The sequence below is a fragment of the Lissotriton vulgaris genome, chromosome 3_1 (genome assembly GCF_964263255.1).
Source record: "Lissotriton vulgaris chromosome 3_1, aLisVul1.2, whole genome shotgun sequence".
Lineage (NCBI taxonomy): Eukaryota > Metazoa > Chordata > Amphibia > Caudata > Salamandridae > Lissotriton > Lissotriton vulgaris.
In genome coordinates this window covers 92084839-92107381 of record NC_141689.1, presented here as the reverse complement: position 1 = coordinate 92107381, position 22543 = coordinate 92084839, and the positions used below count along the sequence as shown (strand labels likewise).

The 22543-nt window shown below is 45.9% G+C and overlaps 1 protein-coding gene across 4 annotated transcripts in view; it reads left to right on the top strand.

Moving 5' to 3' along the window:
• The first annotated feature begins 373 nt into the window (after positions 1–373).
• The window catches only part of ADISSP (adipose secreted signaling protein), a 360219-nt gene continuing 338049 nt past the window's right edge, over positions 374–22543 (top strand). The window contains exon 1 of one of the 4 annotated variants that reach the window (XR_015309257.1): positions 374–590. The gene's annotated coding sequence lies outside the window, so the exon portion shown is untranslated. The remainder of the gene's footprint in view (positions 591–22543) is intronic. The other 3 variants (XM_086960133.1, XR_015309258.1, XM_086960134.1) reach the window with 3 other exon arrangements.

Below are 22543 nucleotides of genomic sequence, written 5' to 3'. Positions count from 1 at the left end.
ACTGAAATTAAGAAAACGTGAGAATCTGAAACTTTGGCAGCTATGTTCTCGAGTTGATATAAGCATGTCGCACTGTTATGCCATGTGACCCAGGCTCCACCAATAATTTCGTGAACCTGGTTCCCACGCACACTACACATCTTCATTACACAGACGAAAAAGTCCCCACACGTGGCGGCAGCTTCATCGGCGCCCGCACGGTTATGTCTAAACGGAAGCATCTCGAAAGCCCGCGTCACGTATTCAACCGGTTTTACTTCTGCACGAGAGGATCTCGCGCGCCTGCAACCGCCCGTTCTAAAATCCCTTCAGAAGACTTCAAGCAACCTTAATCCCAGCCCCCTAACTCAACGTCATCGCTCCGTTGGCCAATAGGGAGCCGAGGCTCTTCTAATGTTGTTTTGTGCAGACAGAGGCGCTCTTGTCGCGCGACCAGTTGCTCGTGTGTTCCTTCCTGTTGTGGGTCGCGCGGCGGTGGTTCCTGGGAGCGTCGCGAGCCGGTGTCTGTGGCCAGCAGGAGGCGGCGGAGGAGGCTGCTAGCCGACCCACCTGAGAGCACGTGCTAGTGGTGCGACTAACCGAGGCAAGGGGTCAGTTCTAGGGTTGGCGCTGCCCGGGCAGCGTGTCTGCGCGTGAAGAAGGGAAACTGAATGCTGCACTATAATGCACGAGAGCATGCTTGCAGGGCGATTATTTAGGAGCATGAATCATGCATGTAATTCATATCATGCATGTAATTAATCTAAGGTGTGAGAGGTGTTCATACGACCCTAGAGGATGTAGAACTAGTGTGCATTTAGTAGTGTATAAACCGTATTAGTGTGTATGAGTTCAATGCATGCTGCATAAGTGTTTGCCATAACGGAGCCTACACTAGTGTGTGAACGTGCAGGACTGGTCTCTAGTTTGCATGTGCCTTCGTGCATTCGTGCTGCACTGGCCTTCTGGGCGCAGGTAGCTTTTGTGTAGGATTTGCGCGCCTCCTGTACTTTGTTCCGTGCTCATCGCGCGCTTGATTTACGCGGATGGTGGTGTGGTAACTTTCATGGCCCCGAGTGTGGACGGTCTTTCGAATGTTGTAGTCTGCTCCGTGTGAATTGCGTGTCCGTAGAGGCCACGTGTGGTACTGTGCTAGTGTTTTTGGACCTTCATCGTGTGCCACCGGGTTTGTGTTGCAGTTTGAAGGGAGCTCTGATCAAGTTATAAAGCATCTGTCCTACAAGTAACTCTTTGTCGATAAGGTTTTAATAAATCCATGTTCTTTCCAGAACTGAACAAGTTAGCCCTTGTGATAAGATCGGTCTGTGGGGGGGTGATGCTAGTTCTTTAATATTGTGCAGATTTTTAGGCTTCATTCTTACTAATTGTATCGTTACTGCAACTTGCTAAAGGTGCAACCATGACAGAATTTCATGAACGGGGAAGGAAAATCCAATTTTTAAGTATAGTTCTTTGGTGGATGTGTTTTTCTTTAGTTTGTAACTTTTTTGGTGCACTGTTGTGGGTTCAGTAACTGTTGCAAATAGTCAGGGCCACTGGAATTATGCGGCATGAGAGTGCCAAATTATGCGACAGGGTTGAGTAAATTTTGCAGCAAGAAAAGGCAAATTATGTGTGATAACATGGCACTTTTTTTTTGCTAGTATTACTTCATTATTTTGTACCTATTACACTTGTTAATACTGTCTGGGCTTGTTGGGTGCACCTCATTAGTATCAATTTAATACCCAAATGTAGCTGTAAGCAACAGAAAGGTGACCAGTCAACCTTTCCAAAAGGCTTACCAGTGCCCGGCAACACATGCCACTGCGTTTTTAGTAACTTTTGGCTAGAAACGTTTTTTTTTTGGTTAAAATCTGCAGATTATGTAGCAGAATATGGATTATGTGACAAATGCAGCAAAATGTACAATTATGCGAAAATTGCTGCAACTGCACAATCGCATAATTCCAGTGGCCCTGCTAATAGTTTAGGAATGCCGCTTGTGTCATGAGCACATGCTACATTGGGATTTGAGGTATGAATATGGCCAATCTGGCCAGAAAAGTTTGCAAAAATGTTAGTGCAATATATTGTGTTCTTTAATCACCACTTATCAGATCTCTTACACAAGGCATAGTCTGCAGCGAAGGGGGAGTGGTACTCTTTTCTTTTAGAGGGATGCAGTCTTTTAAAGCCAGCGCTATATTAACAGCAGCTGGCTTATCGGGAATCTAGTTGGAGCCTGTCACTAGTAATAAGGATGATGACTCACAGCAGCATCCGGCTGAACCTGAGTAGGAGTTGTTAAATGGACGATGCTGGAGGGTTTATGTGTAGTCCCAAGTGCCATTGTGGAAGGCATGAGTTCTGATTTTGTGCCAGTGGTTACAGGGTCTCGTTTTTTAGGTCTCAGACTTAGAAAGCGCATGCACTGTCTCGTCAGAGAGGTGCTGTATTCAGTATTGTGGGGGGAAGTTCCGCCCACATTCCGTCTATGTTTTCATTGGCTTAACTTTTAAATGCTGCCTCCCCCCCTCAGCACTCCCTGCCCCAGCCCTTGACACTGGGGTGAGTTCTGTAGTACCCTGTATCCAGCCACTGTCACTCTAGAGGAACCCACACAGTCTGCAGGAGGCGGCGCTCTGCCCCCACCTCTAAACCTCGCCCCCATCACAAACCAGGCCTGGATACTGCCCACCGTGCCCTAAAGACACTGCTCCAAGGAGCCCTACACCCAGTGCTTTAACGGACTGGTACTGAGCACCGGCACTTGTTCATTTTCAGAGGGAGAGCACCAGCACTTCTTAAGAAACAAGAAGGTACACTGTTACAGAGGCACAGAGAAGAGCGATGTATCGTTGTGTGGAAGGATGCATGTGTTAAGAGTGTCAAGGAGCCATAGTCCTCTCTACATGTGATTATTGTGTGTGCAGCTGCAGTGTACTGTGTAAGAGAGAGATGTTACATAGGAGTGCAAGAACAAAGAGGAGTGGGGGTGAGCGGATGCAGAGCTGTTCATGGGTGTGACTGCACTGGGCTTTGGGTGAGTGCCAGGCAGGTGGTTACAGACCAGATGAGGGAAGACAGGTTTACAGGATGCTAAGCGGGTGGTGAGTACTAATAGAGCGCTCGGAGCTGTCACTTGCTGGGATAGCGCTATAAAGAGTGCAGAGAGCTCTCCAACATCGCTCAGGTAGCCTCGGAGTTACACAGCGACAATGTGGTTCTAAGAAGAGGGTGTTAAGCCCCCTCCTGTTGGGGAGAAGAGGTATGACCTGATGCACGTGGATTGGGGTTGTCCCGCCACAGCCTGGCCCCCATGTTTGAAATGTAAATGCACAGGTTAGATGCCCCTTCTCTGGATAATTGGTGCGTGCACTTATGGGAACATACGATTCGCTTAGTGATCATCCTAGGTGATTTTGTGGAATTGCTGCAGATGCAGCAAGTTAGAAGCTCAGACTGGGACACAGAAGAAGAGACCATACTATGCACACGGGTGTCTCCGGATTTACAGCTGTGCTGGCTTACCCGCGGCCCCTCTCTTCCAACTCTCCCTCCCTCCCTCGCTCCCCTTATAAGCCCCCTCAGTCCAACTCCTCTCTCTCTCTGTCCCTCTCGCTGTCCATCTCTCACCTCTCCTTCTTTCTCTCCCTCCCTCTCGTTCTGTCCATCTCCATCATTACTCTCTTCCACCCCATCATAGCTCTCTGTACTAAACTCTGCCCCCAGCCACTTTTATTTTTTTTATTTCACCCTTGCACCACATGTCTTGAGTTTTTGCTTTGGTGAGCTCTGACACATTTACACTCTACAACAGTAACAAAATGATGCCCCATCTCCTTAATGACCTCTTTTACATTTCCTCTTTAGGTGTCTTTCTGCAGTAACCCCTTTCTAAAACTACCCGTCTTTGGCACAGGCACCTCCATTTAAATACCCTTCCCTTCTAGCGTCCTTCATCACACCTCACATACTAAACACAGTATATTAATATATTTATAATGGCAACTACATCACTAAACTCATTAATATGCCAAGACCAATTGGCATTGCCAATTCTTGTCATTATCAGACCTTGAGAGTAAGAGAAAGACAGAATAGGGAGAAAGATAGGAAATCCGTGGCAAAGGGAGAAAGCACCGATGTGAAACAACCTGTGAAATGGAGACAAGAAGTGTAGATCAATGAAAGAAAGAGGCGTGAGGTGGAAGAATCAAAACTAGACCGCCTTGACATTAACACCATTGTTGCTATTGGAATTCTCCCTCTATGCTGACAATCATCGATTCCCATTGTTCATGACAAGCTCAGCTCGTCATGAGCACACGAGAGGTATACCTCATGACAAGCTGAGCTCGTCATGAGCATCAAAGGGGTTAAGCAACTCTGGCATTGGGGAGCATTGGTGGAAATGGGCTCCTCAGAAAATCTTTGAGCACCCGCTTTTTCCGCTAATTAAGCACTTGCTCAAAACAATAGGTCTGGTATAGTAGGAGTCAGATGTGGGTGGATCCTTGGAGCTTGGGTATCTTTGGCTGAAGGTGCTAGCCCCCGAGGGTGTCCAGGGGTGTTGAGTGGTAGTCCTTCCCTGGGATGATATCGGTTGAGCCAGATGCTCCAGACGTTTTCACTTAGATCTTCTGTTCCCAGTTGGAGGACTATGGAGCTGGGCTACAGGGCAAGACAGGTTGCTCAAGCTGTGCATAGGGTAGTGGAATTTCAAGTGTGTATTTGAGGCAATGTTCTGGCAGATAGGACCAAGGTCGGTGTGCCCTAGGCTAAGGCCTGACAGTTGTAAAGAAGTATTGGGGGCGATGTATGGGGATAATTTCTGTTGGATAACACAAGGTTACTCAGTCGTGCAGTGAACATGTTTACCAATCACAGTCACACCTCCTGCGAGTTAACACCCCTGCCTTTCGTTGTTGCTTAACATATCATTTCTGGTGATGGTTTTGGGTTAGCCCGAGCAGCATTGTTGGCCTTTAGCTGGGGTGGAGATGGTAGTGGTTCGGGGGGTCCCTTAGTCAGCACTTGCAGATGGACAGTGGCCAGACTTTAGGGCATGATCGCAGGCTTGACAACAAGGTCTATACACCTATGGTTTATATTCCTATTTTTTTTATTTCTTTATTGGTATGTGAACAAAGAGCAACAAACAGTTTGTGTGGACCCCTACATAAACAACCAGGTTTATATTCCTAGTTAGTAGCAATTGAGCACTGGCTCCTGCCAGTTGGTTCCATTGCAACATAGCTCATGGTGTTGTTCGCATCTTCGTTTAGGGTCTTGGTAAGGAATTAATGTAGAAACACTACTCGCATTTCCAGAGTAAGCTAATTGGAACTCTACACACCCTAGGTGAGCATGGACCACTTTACAGGAGACTGCAGGATATCAAATGGGGTTAAGTGGGCACAGATTAAGTCCCATGGATACCGCCATGCATGTCAGTAAGCAGGTAGAAGGGAGACACCCCTTTCCCCTCTACCAAGAACACATTGCATGGGAATCCTCTTGGGATTTCTGTGGCAGGAGTTTTTTTTAAAGGCTCTGTCCATTGAAGTTTTCAAAGTTTGCACTGGTGTGGAAAGGGTATCATTGAAATTATATATGAATATGCTTGACTTTTAAGCACTGTGGACAAAAGATGTAATCCAGATATTGAACATTCTGAAATTTGTATGAGTGAGATCAGTCTGAGTGCAAAAGTGCAAGAAACAAGTAGACCAATGTAGTTCCAGATCTGATAACGAAAAGGTGTACATATGTTATGACAGTTCGACAACGAAAGGGGTGTGTACAACAATTTTGCTTGTTTCATTATGGTAATAAATGGATGTGTAGAATGCCACACCCAAAATTAGTTTTGCAATAAGTGAAGTTATTTTCTCTCATACTAGGTAATCTTAAAGGGTTCCAACATCACATGGTTTTTTCTCGTTTCCAAGACAATATTCTGGTGTATGGAAAGGATGAATGTGAACATAATACAAAATTTAGAGAAGTTTTAGATATAATCGAAATGAGTAGCTTAACGTTGAGAGGATATGTGTACGTTTGTTTCAGTGCTGGGTAGATTACATAAAGTGCCATCTGTCTGGTCGTGGCATGGAGCCTAAATTGGAGATATTACAAATGATTGCAAATGTGCCTGTGTCCATTGATAAGGGTCTGCTTAGGTCTTTCTTAGAACTTGTGGAGTACTCCTCAAACTGTGATGAAAATTGTGCCAGCTAAACTGTCTGGTTGCATGTTTTAAGGAAAATGTATGTTTAGAGTACAGAGTGCGAAATGACTTTTAATCAGATCAAATTGTTTGATACCAATGATGTGTGCATCATCATGACCATTGCTGGCAATCGTAGCTTGAATGCTGTACTGTTGCAAAGGGGAGGTAATGGGTGTGAGGAAATATCTGCTTTCACCTCAAGAGTTTTGCATGGTGCTTATCCTACGTTTTCCATCACAGAAAAATGAAGCTTTGGGGTTGTTAAGAGCTCAAATTTCAAGTATTTTCTGTGAAATAATGAATTTGTGTTAGTCAGATTATAAATCTCAGGATATTTATTCAGCACAAGTGGTGGTGGTAGAGCCACGCTTCATATAGCCAAGTGGCGGTATCAATTACATGAGTTTCAATGTAAACTCGAGTGTTGCAGAAGTGAATAATTTTGCTGCTGCTCTCTCTCGAAGTTGCCATTAAAGGAAGATCTACTTGAGAATTGCAGCAAATTTGACGGCATTGAGATGGTTTATGCATTGACCTCAGTGGATTGCTGATAAATAGGCCTCTTTCGGAGAAGGTTTGATATTGAATTACATTCATTCATTGTTTACTTTATTCGGTTTCAGATAAAGAGAACCATAAAAGTATAAACATCTAAAAAAGAAACGTTACATTTTTACAAAAAAATTCATTTGTTTGTTAAAATCAGCACAGTGAATCGTGTTGCAGGTTAAAAATTTACATTCATGATTTTTCAGTTAAAAGAACAAATAACAAAAATTAAAAAGTACATCAAATCACAAAATTACAGGTTATTTCTATGTCGAATACAACATTTTTGGAACCTAGCTATTTTTATTGCAAAAAGATCGGATTCCAGAAATCGAAGAACCAGGAATGCAGGTCGACATTCACGTAAACCCAAGATTTTTAAGATAGGTACACACCATCTTTCTTGGTTCAGTGTAAAATTTACAGAAGAGGGTTGTGTGTAAGAGTGACTGAGGAGATGATCCGTCGCAGCGACGGTGACTTAGGGAGTGAGAGCAATCATTGACCGTTGGAAAAGTAACTAACCGGTGGAAGATGTTAAGTCTTAATTGGGTCAATAAAAGTCTGATATTGAATTACAAAAGGTAAGGGAGTTGGTATCCAAGAGTTGGCTGAAATTGAAAGGGGTTTGTTACAAGCTGGTTTCTGATGGTCAATTTGCTGAAGAGTAGGCCATTTTTAATGGAATATTGAAACAGGGTGGTCTTTTGATTGTCCTGATGGGGTTTGGTAGCCAGATTTTAAATGTTATCCATGAAGGTCATACGGGCCATCAACGGTAGGGAAAGGGGGGATTTGGGGTGGCTTGGGATGGATAGAGATGTTGAACACCATGTTCAGGATTGTTGTGCTTATATATTGAGTGACCGGACACGGGTAACGCCTTCCCCTGCTAGTGCTGTAATTCTGTGGAGTAAAGCTAGCTTTCGATTTTTTGGGACCGTTTGTCATTCCGGGGACTACTCCTAAATATGCCCTTGTGTTGATTGTCTACATGTGGCCTGAAATAAAAATTGTTAAGTTTGTCAACACACATGCTGTCATGGAGTTCTTACAGGAAATGTTTGACAGAGAGGGATGTCCAGGAGAGATTGTAATGGATACCAGTACTCTGTGTCAACTGAAATGCAGATTTTTGTTGATGTTACTAAGATCTATAGTTTCTAAACGTCACTGTATCATACCCGTATCACTAGTTTTGTAGAAAGGGTCAGTCGTATAGTAAAAGCACAATTTGGTGCGATCAGGTTTTTGCCTGGTCGTTTTAAAGATTGTGTGATGAAGTGGATCCTTGTGTGTTATGAGACTTAAGGCAAGGGGTATGGAGTATGTGTAGGTTATTCAAAGTTCAATAGGTGCAGGTTAGTTGCCCAGTAGTAATGTGGATATACCTGTTCTCAATAAACACGGGGTGGCTTTTCTATTTTTTACATCCTTTTACAGTCTTTTAGTGTAGTAACCCCTTAACTAAATATTGTTATACTCGTGCGCAAGAGAAGGGAATCTCAAAACCTTTGCTGCATTATCAACCTCTACACAATAATCTAGGTATATATCATCTAAACTTGTTAGGTGTTGCATCGCCTGCCTTTTCGATCATTCTCATGGATAACGGTCGCCCCTGCCTGGTTTGTGCTTCTTTTTGATTTAGGCCTCTTTTTTTACAAACTGGAATTTACTCGTATTTTAAATGAAACCGTCTTCCATGAGCTTTGTCCTTTTAGTTCGATTTTTCTTTTGTATTTGTTCTTCTGTTATTTTGACATTTATGAAGGAAGAGTGATATCTGAGGTTCTCGCCTCACAGTGTGAACATTCAAATCAGCAGCCCTAATACTTTTAGACCTGTTGGTGGCTTTCAATACCTTGTCTCACCGCCTTTGTTCAAGAGGCTAATTGAAATTGATTTGCATTTGCTACCTTTACTGTGGTTTAGCTCATTTTTAAGTAACAGATCTCATTCGGTACATCTGCCCCCTCTTTAAATTCAGCCCTCGCGAACATCATTGCAGAGTTCCTCAGGAATCTTTCCAGAGTTCCCTATTGTTCAATATCCACCTGGCATCTTTAGCAAGCATTATCAGGGCATGGGGTTTTTATATTGTTATATATGCTTATGACACCCAGCTGTTTATTTCCATCAAAGATGAGTGTACTGAGATGCCGGGGGATCAGGTAGGTTGCCTCTCAGAAGTAGCAGGGTGGCTGAAGGCACACTTACTAAAACTTAATGCAGACAAAGCATGAATCTTGATTTTTGGTGGGGCCTGCTAGGTCTGGAATGATTCTTGGTAGCCTATGTTGTTAGGTCCTGCACCCAGGCTTAAAACGGTGGTACAGAATCTGGGATTCCTAATAGAGGATTCTCTTTCATTGCAAGAACAAGTAAATACTGTGTGCGGGAGCTGTTTTGGTATTCTTCACACTCTGCAGATTATTCTGGTGGATCCCAGTGAGGTGGCGAAGGAATATTGTTCAAGCTTTGATCACGAGTAGGTTAGACTACGGGAACCCGTTATATGCGAGCATGTCAGATTTATTTGTTCACGCGTCTTCAGAATATTCAGAAGGAGGTGGCAAGATTGATCTGTTTCAGGACTAGCAAGAGCTCCGCTTCAGTTTGTCTTAACTATCTCCACTAGCTTCCGTCTTGCAAGAGAGCAATTTTTAAGCTAATATGCCACGCGCACAGATCACTTTATGATAAGTGTCCAGCAATCCTACAGGATGGAGTTACATTTTATACGGCAGCACAGGATCTATGTTCAGCGAATGAAGCTTTCATATTCTGTAGATGAATTAGGAAACCTAGAAGGCGTGGCAGCTCTTTTTGGCAGCTACTCACTGGAATAATCTTCCACAGAATCTACATTTGACCCTGTTCTTGTTAATCTTTCAGAGAATGTTGTTGACTTGGTAGTTTCCACTCTAATGACTTGGTTGGAAGTGGGCAGGTATGAGGTCTAGCGCCGGGATATACTTTTGGGGATTATGGTGGACTAAATAAATACCTTGAATTAAATAAGTAATGGGTGTGAATTCGGTAGCTTGATTTCTGTGCTCTGGCAGTAGCTGTCAGGGCTGGAAGTATTTGTTGTCAGCTTGCGAGCATCCTTGGCATGATGCCCACAGCGGGCAAAAAGTTGATCGTTGCACGCTGATGGTAATTCTTGGCAACTTGTGGGCATCCATGCTGGTCTTAGCTCGATGACGATAATTCTTTTTATATTGTTTTAATGATGTCCTTATCTATCATAATGTGGGCCTGCCATATTAATATTAATGATAGTGCTGTTCTTATTGTGGGCATAAATGGCATGATGGCGCTGATCTTTTTCTGGTCCTAACAGAGTGGTCGTCATTACCAACATATTGTGTGTGTAACCATGACACTGTGGTGCCCATCCCTAACTTAATGGTGGTCCCAGCAGTATGGTGTAATTCATGACATAATGCGGGCATCCATTCCACAGTCGTAACAATGCCTGGCATAATGTTTATCTTTGCATAGTAGTGGCCGATATTGCTGGCCGAATAATGCCCCTTGAATTATGGTGGTAATTAGTGCCATGTAGTGGCCATCATCTGCGCAGTGGTGGCTGTTCTCAGCTATTGCGGCCAATTGTGGTACAGTGATGTCATCACCTGCTGTATTGGTGGTCCATCCATTATGGTGGGAGTTCACAACATACTATGGGTATTACTTGGCATGGTAGGGCTGCCTCGGATTCTGGCATATTGCAAGCAGACATGGTATGATGGTGTCACGGCACATTTGTAAATGATTTTGAGTACATTGAATTTCAAGCAGGGTTAGAGAATATGACTTAGTATAAATTAACACATGTAATGCACATGCCAGTGAACATGCTCAGAGAATCCTCCGAAACCCAGGACTGATGTCTTGACCAGCACTCGAGTTTTGGAGAGGGGATTGTGCAAGGCGAAACCTATTGCATTTTAAATGTTTGTTTATAGATGAGATGATAATCTGTATGCCACAAAGTAATTAATGCACATTCCTAATTATGGGTTGTTACTTATGATTCATAATATAAAAGTACACATTCCAAATATCCTGTTGATGATGGAACATTTTTTTTTCACTGTTCGGTTCTGGATTCACTTTGGAAACTATTCTGAAATGAGCCCCATGAGGCATTGAGAGGGGATTAAATGCTATTTTAACTCTGGTAATATGTTTCTCATTAGTTTTAAAGCCCTCCAGAGAGTATACGGTTCAAATTACTATCTGTCCTCTGTTACCCTGCCTGTAACCTTGAACAGAAGAGCTTCTTCATCATGTAGATTCTGACTTGGAGCTCACTCTGTTGAATTTTTTGAGGCTGCATCATGCATCCGAAACTGCCATTAGGAAGTGTGTTTATGAAGGAAGATGGCCTATAGTGGTGTTGTGAATGGCTTAGTTCTTAGGTTGCAGCACATAAGGCCACTACCCCCATCCCTCTATTCACACCAGTCAACGTCTTGCCTCTAAAATGCGAGTTAGGCGTTTAAGATTGTGATCCTATGAAGGTGAACAGGACATATACACTTTCTTTGTGGGTGGTACAGGTCTGAAAAGCAGGTGGTGCAGTTAAAGTCTATAGAGACATTTTGTTTGTCAGGCAGGCGAATATATGTAAAAAGCAAGTGAGACTTGCCTTATGCAGATGAGTTCACAGGTGTGCTAATTTCTCTTGCCATCTTTTCCACCTTGCTGGAAAAAAAACCTATGGACAGTTGGCAAGCTGGCTTTTTCGGATCTCTCAAATTTAATGTAGGAATAGTATTGGCCATTACTACTACTGAGAATCTTCTGTGCAACCATATATGTTTTCCTGGTTTAGCATGGAAGTAGAATAAGGAGGAAAGTGACTGCTTTGAAAAACCTAACTGAAAGCAAAGGGACAATGATGAGTCTCATAGATAACATCCTTGAGTGGTATACCCACGCCGGCCAAACATTGGCATCTCTCCGTACTCGATAGTCTAAACTTGCTTGCGTGGCTAGTTTGGTGTAAGGTAGATGACTTTATTGGCTGTTGTGTTGGAGTACAAAGATTTGTACCCAACCTCCTTTTTTAGGTCTGGCCTAGATACTCCTTGTTAGGTGTTTCCGTAGCATCTTATTTACATATATACATATATGTTGACCTAAAGTGGCTTTCGATCGGTTCTTTTCACCTATTGGTGGGATCAGATGTTCATGTTTTCTCCCTGTAACCGCAAAAGTAGGAAAAGGAGGAAGAGATTGATGGCCAAAAGGTATCCACGTTCTCTTTTGTAATCTCAGAAAAATGTGCAGTTTGAAAAAAAAACTTCCCTACAACATCCCTGTGCAGACCAACGCCTGGGACGGAGCGACCCTTGACCCTGCTTGCAGGCCAGGTCGCCCCCACGCCGTACAGCTCCACCTCTTTGTCTGCGCCTTTCCCCCACGCTGCCGCTCTGATTCGTGAGTTCGACTTTGCTGTTGATTGACTGCTGTGCCCACGGGGCTTATATTTCACTGCCTTTCACTGTTCTTCCCTTCCTGTCCTCGTTTTTCCCCTTTGATATTGTTATCTGTTTTTTGAGTTTCTTAGTTACTTTAGCGTCCATCTCATTTTCCTCTCCCCCTCTCACACTCTTTTGTATCCCGCTACCCGTTCCCGCCACTGCTCCCCTTTGACCCCGCCCCATCCCCGTTCATTCGCCGCCCCACCTCCCAGCTGCTCCTCCCTCCCTCCCCGCCACTGGTGCGCCGGAGGCAAGCCCGTCTGCGCCTGGACTGTGCCCAGCCCCAGACCCCCTGGACCTCGCGACCACCACGACACCAGACCCCGATACGACGCCAGCACTCTCCACGCACTCAACACCGAGCGAGACCACACCTGCTTGCAGGCCGCCCCAAAACGCACCCAAGGACCTTTCTCCTGCGGCACCTGCAGCTTCACCTGCGACAGAACCACCAAATCGCCAAGGACCGGACCCAACAACCTCCGCTGCATACTCCTGAACACACGCTCCGCACGCAAACACGCCATCGAGCTCTGGGACCTGCTCGACCCCTACCGTCCCCGACGTGGCCTTACTGACCGAGACCTGGTGGAACGACTCCTCTGCACCTGACATCGCCAAAGCCATCCCTGACGGCTACAAGATCTCCTGTAGAGACTGCACCAACGGAATTGGAGGAGGAATAGCCATCGTACACAAGTCCACCCTCAAGGTTTCCTCCCACTCGGAGGACACCCTCCGCACCGCCGAACACCTGCACTTACAGATCCACACCGACCCCAATGCCACCCTCAGAGGAACCCTAGTCTACAGACCCCCTGCCACAGTTCAGCGACTCAATCGCTGTCCTCGCCAGCACCCACGCACTCACCTCCACGGACTGCATCCTCCTCTGGGACCTGAACTTCCACCTCGTGAACATCAACAATGCCAACTCCACCACGCTGATCGACAACCTCTGCCTCAGACAACTCATCACCGTTCCCACCCACGCCGCCGGTCACATGCTTGACCCCATCTTCTCCACAAGCCCCCACGTCTCCTTCAACCACACCACCGAACTCCACTGGACCGATCACCGATGCATCCATTTCACCTACAAGAAGCCCACCATTCACCACCGCGCCCAACTGCTGTCCCGCCGATGCTGCAGCAAAGTCACCGAAGACCAGCTGACCACCACCCTCGTCCAGAACCCACCCGCCGACCTTGATCAACGACAATGGATCAACGACTGCGCCAACACCCTCGCCCCGCTCAAGAAACCCTCCAACAGCTGCACCAGCAAGAAAGCCACCTGGTTCACCGAAGAGCTAAAAACCTCCAAACGAACATGCCGGAAACTGGTGAAGAAATGGCTACACGAACAAATATCAGACAGCTACGCAGCCCACAAGGACGCCACCCGCAGACATCACCACCTCATCAGATTAGCCAAGAGATCCTCTTTCAAAGCCCGCCTGGACAACAACGCACACAACAGCAAAGAGCTCTTCAGCATTGTGAAGGAACTCTCCAACCCCAGCGCCAACACCAACTACATCCCGCCCTCACATGAACTGTGCAACTCGCTGGCTACCTTCTTCCACCGAAAAATCGCCAACATCAACCACAGCTTCAACTACACGACCGCCCCCACCACGCCAGACTCCATCTCCCCAGCGAACACCACCTGCACCAACCGCCTGACCTCCTGGACCAACGTCAACGATGACGAAACACGCAAGATCATGAACTTCATCCACTCAGGATAACCGTCGGACCCCTGCCCACACCACATCTTTAACAAAGCAGACGCAGCCATCACCACCCAACTACGGAAGGTAATCAACATCTCCCTCGAGACAGCCACTTTCCCGGAAAGCTGGTAGCACGCCGTGATCAACGCCCTTCTCAAGAAACCCAAAGCAGACCCCAAGGACCTCAAGAATTTTCTGCCCATCTCTCTGCTCCGGTTCCCGGCAAAGGTCATTGAGAAAGTCATCAACATGCAACTGACCTGCTACCTCAAGGACAACAGCATCCTAGACCCGTCCAAGTCCGGATTCTGAAGAAACCACAGCACCGAGACAGCCCTCATCGCCGCCACAGACGACATCAGGATCCAACTAGACAACACCGAAATATCAGCCCTCATCCTCCTGGACCTATCAGCTGCCTTCGAAACAGTCTGCCACTGCACACTAAAGACACGCCTCCAAGAAGCCGGAATCCAAGAGAAGGCCCTGGACTGGACCACATACTTTCTCTCCGGCAGAACCAGAGCGTCCACCTCCCCGCCCCCTTCCGCTCCGAAGCCACCGACATCATCTGCGGCGTACCCCAGGGTTCATCCCTCAGCCTGACGCTGTTCAACGTCTACATGGCCCCCTCTCACACGTCGCCTGCCAGCACGACCTCAACATCATCTCCTACGCCAATGACACCCAGCTGATCCTCTCACTCACCAAAGACCCGAACACTGCCAAAACCAACCTCCATGAGGGATTGAAAGCCATCGCCGAATGGTTGAGGAACAGCCGACTGAAGCTGAACTCTGACAAGACGGAGGTCCTCATCCTCGGATCCACCCCCTCAGCCTGGGACGACTCCTGGTGGCCCACCACGCTGGGAACAGCATCAACACCCACCGACCATGCACGCAACCTGGGAATCATCCTCGACTCCTCCCTCACCATGTCGAAGCAGGTCAGCGCCATCTCCTCCTCTTGCTACAACACCCTCCGCATGCTCTGCAGGATCTACAAGTGGATCCCCGCCGAAATAAGAACTGTGACCCAGGCCCTCATCAGCAGCAGGCTAGACTATGGCAACGCACTCTACGCAGGCATCCCGGCCAAACACCTGCGACGACTACAACGCATTCAAAACGCCTCCCCCCGCCTAATCCTCGACGTCCCTCACCGCAACCACATCACCCCCCCCACCTGAGAGACCTACACTGGCTCCCCGTCGAAAAGAGGATCGCCTTCAAGCTTTTCACCCACGCGCACAAAGCCTTCCACAACACTGGGCCAGCCAACCTCAATGACCGACTCAGCTTCTACACCCCCACCCGCCAGCTTCGCCCTCGCCCTGTCCCCCGCATCCAACGAGCAACCGCCGGCGGCAGATCCTTCTCCTTCCTCGCCGCCAAGACCTGGAACACCCTCCCTACCCACCTTCGGCAGACTCCAGACCTACTCTCCTTCAGAAGACTCCTCAAGACCTGGCTCTTCGAACAGTAGCAGCTCCCCTCCCTCAGTGCCTTGAGACCCTCACGGGTAACTAGCGCGCTTTATAAGTAGAATGATTGATTGATTAATTGATGGGAGGGGATGACATAGCAAACATAAATGTGTTGGGATCCATGCAGTTGACAAAAAGACAGTGAAAAGTTGAGTTTAAAAACTAACTCCGAGATACCCTTTCTCAACTCTTTATTCCTAGGTTCCCTGGACAGGGTTAAAAGATAAAATTCGGAGATAGACTAGGTGAAATTAGGGCCCCCTTCTTCTCCTGTACTGCTACTATGTCGACATGTTTTGGCCTTTACCATCGACCATAAAGGGTCGCTTCGGCCTTCCTCAGGACTAGCGATTCCTGTTCTGTGAGAATCCCTTTCCCGGTAAATAACCAAATCTTCGCGAGAATATGATTTCTCGTGATGCGTGGTACTCCATATAATGACCTGGCTTGTCAATGTCTGTGTAGACACTCTCATATGGTACTGAAAAGACAGAGAACCACATAAATATAGAAACAAACCAATCCAAAACTATACAAGACCCCAAGTTTTCAGAATATCATTAAAAGACATGTATATATGTATGTATATGCAGATATCTCCTGATTAAGGTACAAAGGGAAGACCACCCCTTTAAATTATACCTTAATCACATGCAATTTAAAGTCCTAATCTAGGAAATCACCTGACTACTTCAATCCAAAATTATAGTCGCACATCACTCAAGCTGCCCTTCCAGTTTAAAGTGGGAAAACGGTGGCATTGGTTAAATTAATAAGAGCACGAGTATGGTATATGGTTTCTTACTAAGTTTCATCAAGATGCTCAAAATGGAGTGCAAGCGGGAGCACCCCCCTGTAGTCACACTCTGTATAAATAACAAAAAACACACAAATCATCAAGCACATTCTCCTCTTAGCAGTAATAATAGAGGAACGTTTGTCCTCTCTCTCTTTAGGGATGTACAGGTCTGTGACACCCCATGGAGCATGATTATTGATCACACTGCTCCACATCAAAAAACTGATGTGCACCATAATGCTGCCAGCGATTCCACGACTGCCAGCCACACCATCTGGACGAGATTGCAGCTGTAGAGTACGACAGAAAGCTCGCCCAGACTCAGCAACTGTCCACCAAGCAGCAGGATCGCCGCCAGCGCCGTCACCCCCTTCCTTAGACCCACTTACTTCCTGAAAGGTATGAGTGCCACTCAGTCTGTGTCTCTCGCCGATCCTCATAGTTGCACTGGCATGGGCTTCCCTGCCTTTTTATCTACTTTACTGTCAAACAAATGTTAAACCCTTCCTTGTTCCGGTCTGAACACTTCCGTCTCCTGGACTCTGCCGTAAGCTAGACTGTCAACTTTGTGTGTTCAATTTTCATGATTCCTCACTTCCTGCATGAGTCTTTTCACACTTAATCTAATGTGCTGCGTACTCTATTGTAGGTAAACTAAAACGCGCCTCCGTGTCTGTCATTATATAATCTATAATATATGTCAATCTGGCATGATTATATTTATAGAATTGCACCGTATTCTCTGGTAGGTATATTTGGCAGCAGGTATCTGTAGCAGTTTTTTAGAGACGCTAAAGATCAGATTGTCATATATTTTTTAATAATAAATATATATGTTTGGCAGTAGGTATAGAGGAGCAAAAAGTCATATGGTCATATTTTATTAGGTCTCACCTGGCGTTAGCAGCGAGCATGCGCTGCACCGCCATGCGAGGGTTTCTTGGAATCGATCAGATTCCAGAAGTCATGTCTGAGCTCCGCCTTCACTTTTCATTGGTGGGAGTCTGTTGGCGTCATTGAATATGCTGAACAGAGTGTAATGATTGTACCGGAGGCTTTGTAGTCCCTCCTTGTTGCCACTCTGTCCACTTTTGGCCACACCCCCCCCCCCCCGAGACTGGATCTTTTACTGACTGCAGAACACAGTGGGTTTTATAATGACTGTTGGCACTTTCTTTTTACCTTTTAGTTTGCGTGTGGGCTACATTCGATTTTTGGTAGGCACGGGGTACAAAAATAGTCGTGCTGCGATGTTGGTGTAGTTTGGCACATTACCCGTCCACATCCACCACCACCAGCACCACGTCCACCACCACCACATCCACCACCACGTCCACCACCACCACAACCTCCACCACCACCATCACAACGTCCACCACCACGCCGATCACGTCCACGTCCACCACCACCATGTCCTCCACCACGTCCACCACCTTCTGTGACAGGTAAAGTGTCACTGGAGGGCAGAGGTAATAGGAGTGTCAACCTCGGCTGTACATGGGACATTTAAGGATGCATTGAGTGCGAGAAGACGGGAATAGGGGCTAAAAGTATTACACCAGACCCACGATACGTTTTGAAGAGGCACAATGCCACAGGGGCTCCTATAAAAGCACTCACAGCATCTCTACCTCACAGTGCATACCTGCACGAGCCACTCATTCAAAACAAGCATTGGCATAGCCAATAGGTCTCGCCTTTGGGACCTTATAAGTGTTTAGCCATGCAACACTTGATGTTGTTGCACCAAGGATATTGTGCTGGATAACTAAACACTTATAAGGTCCCAAAGGTGAGACCTATTGGCTCTGCCAATGCTTGTTATATAGTATCTCAAATGGGCTATAGGTCTGTACAGGAACTGTGAGCTATTTCTACACTATTACAGCTTAGTCAAGGGCAAAGGAAAGGATGACCTTCCAATTCCCACATCATAATTCAGAGCTTGTTCAACTGGTACCAGGGAATATCATCTTTGAGTCTGTTTCCCTCACTCTGGATCTAATAAAACCATTTCCGCCCCCTTACAAGGAGTATTGCGTTTATTTCTAGCATTTTGGGGAATAAATGGTTTGTCCAGTACTGTCCAATGAATATCTCCTACTCTGTGGTTTGCTCTATGAAGTGTGTTGTTAACTTCGTAGTAGTTCTTTTGCACTTGATGTTACTGCTATCCATATTTTTACCCTACGGGTAGTCATCCCTGTATATAAAAGGTTGTAAGGACACCGAATAAGGTAGATTACTTTCTCAGAGTTGCAATTGGTGTGTTTTGTCTGGACTCATGGGTACTTGAGTCCTACATCTACTGTTTTCGAGCTTCATGTTATGTTATGTTATAATATTTGTAGAGCGCATGACTGCCCCAGCACTAAGCTCAGACAAAAGATAGTTGACAGGGCCGAGGAACGACTTAACCAATTATTCAGAGAACAGATGAGTTTTAATGGTCTTGCGGAAAGCAGCACGATTTGGAATGCTTCTGATGTTAACCAGAAGGGAGTTCCAGAGTTTGGGAGCCAAAGCTCGGAAAGAGTGTCCTCTGGCTCTGGATCTCTTAACCTGCGGCAGGGTCGCCAAATGCTGGTTGACAGAGCGCAGGAGACGAGTGGGCGTATAAGGTATGAGGAGGTCTGCCAGGATTTCAGGGTATGGAGCGTTATGGATACACTGGGCAATGCACAGTGCTTTAAAAAGAACACGCTTCTCCACTGGGAGCCAGTGAAGTCTATTAATGAACTCCGAAGTGTAACAGGTCCTGGGGAGCCCAACCAGTAGTCAGGCAGCCGCATTCTGTATTCTTTGGAGGCACTGTGTCTCTTCTCTGTTAACACCTAAGTATAGAACACTACCGTAATCCAGCCTAGATAGTATGGTGACTTGGATGATAACCTGTCGAGTATTAGGCTCAAAGAAGCCTAACAAAGGTTTGAGACCACGAAGGAGTCCAAAACAGACTACTGCCACTGCCTTGCTTTGATGCTGGAAGGAGAGTGCCTTGTCCATCCAGACGCCCAGATTTTGACTGTCTGCTTGGGTATAGGTGGGGAGCCAAGGGCGGAAGGCCACCATTGCTCACTCCACAGATGAGTGTTTTTCCCCACCAGCAGGATTTCCGATTTGGTGGCGTTTAGTTGGAGGCAGTTCGATGTCATCCAGTCCACGAAAGCTGTTAAGTTCTCTTTGAACTTAGAGGCATCTCGTGCGGCGTTATCTGATAGTGCGATCACTAACTATGTGTCGTCTGCATAGGAGACCACAGTTGAACCCCTACCCTTTGCCACCGCTGCCAAAGGTTGAATATAGATGTTTAAAAGGGTTGGGCTCAAGGCAGAGCCTGCGGGACCCCCGGCACACAGTGTGCGTCTGAGAACAGAAAGGTGGGCGATCACTTGAAAGGGTCTTTCATAAAGAAACGAAGAGAGACACCCCAAGGCCAGGCCACAGATGCCAATGTCCTCTAGGCGCTGCAAAATAATCTGGTGGGACACAGTGTCAAATGCAGCACTTAAGTCCAATAGGATCAGGGCAGAGGTTCCTCCAGAATCCAGAGACAGTCGCAGATGTTCAGTGACCGCCAGAAGAGCTGATTCGGTACTGTGCCGCGGACGGAAACTGTTCTGAGACGAGTACAGGAAATTATTAGTGTCAGTGTAGCTGGAGAGAATGGAATTAATGTAAGCTTCGGTGATCTTGGCTGTCAGAGGGAGAAGAGAGATGGGACGGAAGTTAGCTGGCTTGGAATCGTCCAATGTGGGTTTCTTGATGAGTGGGATCATGTTGGCACGTTTCCAGGCAGTGGGGACCACAGCAGTGGATAGAGACAGATTTATGAGATCACAAAACACAGGCAAAAGCTGCGGTAAAAAGATCTTAAATTGGTTGGGTTTGAGGGGATCAGCCGGAGATCCGGATTTGAGTTTGTTGCAGATAAGCCGCATGGCTCCCTGGGAGAGCACAGGAAAGGTGGAAAGTGATGGGCTGGTGACGGCCAAGGGGATAGGCCGACCTACTGGAGCCACCTTATGAGGAAAGGTTTTGTAAATATTGTCTACCTTTTTCATGAAAAAGGTAGCAAGGATCTCACAGTCCCCGTTGGAAGTGAGAGGAGATGACATAGGTTGCCCATACTGGGGCTGAAGGTAGTGGAAAGCAATAGTTCAAGGATTGGAATGCGCTTTGGAGTCTGTGCAAACCTGCTGACTTGCATGTTTTAAAGGTTTTCACCAGCTCTTCTCTAATCTTTTCCCATACTTAGAAAGGTTGGAAATTTTCTCCAGCCAATGGCAGACGTAAAACTTCTTCCAGGGTTGGGGAACAAGGTTGTTGGAGGGAAAGTGAACTTGCAAATGCTCAACAGATTTTCGCATGAGCAAATCTACACATGCTAGCTAGCTCATGCTAAAATGCAGTGCACAAATATTTTCTAGAACTACGATTTCTTGACCTACTCCTGTAAATTCTTGTGAATTCATGGAAATCCTAAATCTGCACTAACGCATGGGCATACATAATGGGTGCCCTTTTGAGATTTCTTTAATAATTGGGCCACTAATTAGGTCTTGTGTTAACCAAGAACTTTTGTGTTCATTAAAATTCTATCTCTCTCTTTGTCTATCTATCGGCTGGCTTCACTATGAGTGACAGAATTCTGCTCTTTCACAAGGAGCCTATTGGCACACAGTCATTTTGTTCAGTGCCAGGAACTAATGTGGCAATGTGTGCAGTTTGAGGTCAGTGTTTCTTTTTTGTTGCTGTGCATTTTGCCAAAACGTGTTATAATGGTGAGGGCCCGGCAGCTCCCACACCAATAAGGTTTTACAAAAAGCATGCCAAAACAAGACCTGCATTGACAAAACCTAAGGGCTGACCACAGATTTCAGACCTGCTGACTTTGCAAATGCTTGTTTATTTTTTTGTTACCCATAAACTTGTTTAAAATGGTTACATCGATTTTCTATTATATTTTTGGTAAATACTAGCATGCATCAACACATTTTCTAAATGGTGCTTTTCTAAATGATGCTGCAAAGAAATAGTGCCTACAATTTTACAGTAATTTAGCAAATGTTTTTTTTTTTTCGAGTTGCATTTGTTTGTGAATATTTTATTTCGAAAGCCAAGAATCATCCATCTTGCTTTCAAATTTCTGCAGGTATTTGCATCTCATCAGAGAACACTCTGGGAGCCTTATACATAGCCTCATGCTGCTAAACTTTGAAAATATGTGTAGACATGTTTATACTGAAACCGCTGTCAGTAGTGCAGTCCGAGCTTACAACATTTCCTCAGAACGCTCACCCTAATAATAAAAGCTTTGCATTAATGAACCATTAGTTTAAAGCGAGTACCAAAATGACCTTAACTGCATACAATGCGCTTCCCTGTGATACTGTAAACTTGCAGCCACAGCGGATTATGCTGCAAGGGGTTGGGCTTACACATGAAAACTTGTTGTCTTGAACCCAAACAATATGTCCTGGGCGTCGCCCTTTAGGAACTCCACACCCCTGCCTGCAGTTGTGAGTTAAAAAGGATACATTCCTCGTATCTTTTAGGAAATGTTCTCAAAATTAGGATCATGGGGCATAAGCTGCCTTGGCGTCACTGGCCTGCAGCCATAACATGCGCCTCACGCACTTCAATAGCAGTGTGATGTGTCCACCAGTTCTTAATACCGCATCCATGACTTTATAGCAGGTGTTCAAGGATCTCCTCCATTGCATTGGGAGCCATGGTTGTCTGTTACCCAGGAGACCACCTGCTCCCACAGTTAGTGGGGCTTTTTCTGTGGTTCTGTGCTGCCGTGCAGTAGCCTGCTGTAGTGTATGTGTCTGTTAAATGTAGGTATGTTTTCAATATCTATTTTAGAATGCTTACTTGTGGACATTCTTTGGAGTTGGGTCAAATGTTATGTAGAGTAGAAGGAGCTGAGAGGTTTCATATGGAGCTCTCTGACAGCGATGTTTGTCGAAGAATGTATCCTGCCCCGATGTGCCTAGAGAGCCACTATGCTTTTTGGTTACAGGTTGTCCTTGCACCCCTTTGGACCCACATTTGAACCACAATAGAACTTTACCGCCGAAGGAACTGTGATTGGATTTGATAAGGTGTTTATATTTTGAGTAACAGAGCCGTGCCATGTTGTGCTTTTCTTATTGGAGAAACTGACTGTATTTTTTTCTGGAATCCCAATTTTATAATTTCGCAAATTGTGACATGACATTTTGGATCAGGCACAAGGTGGCT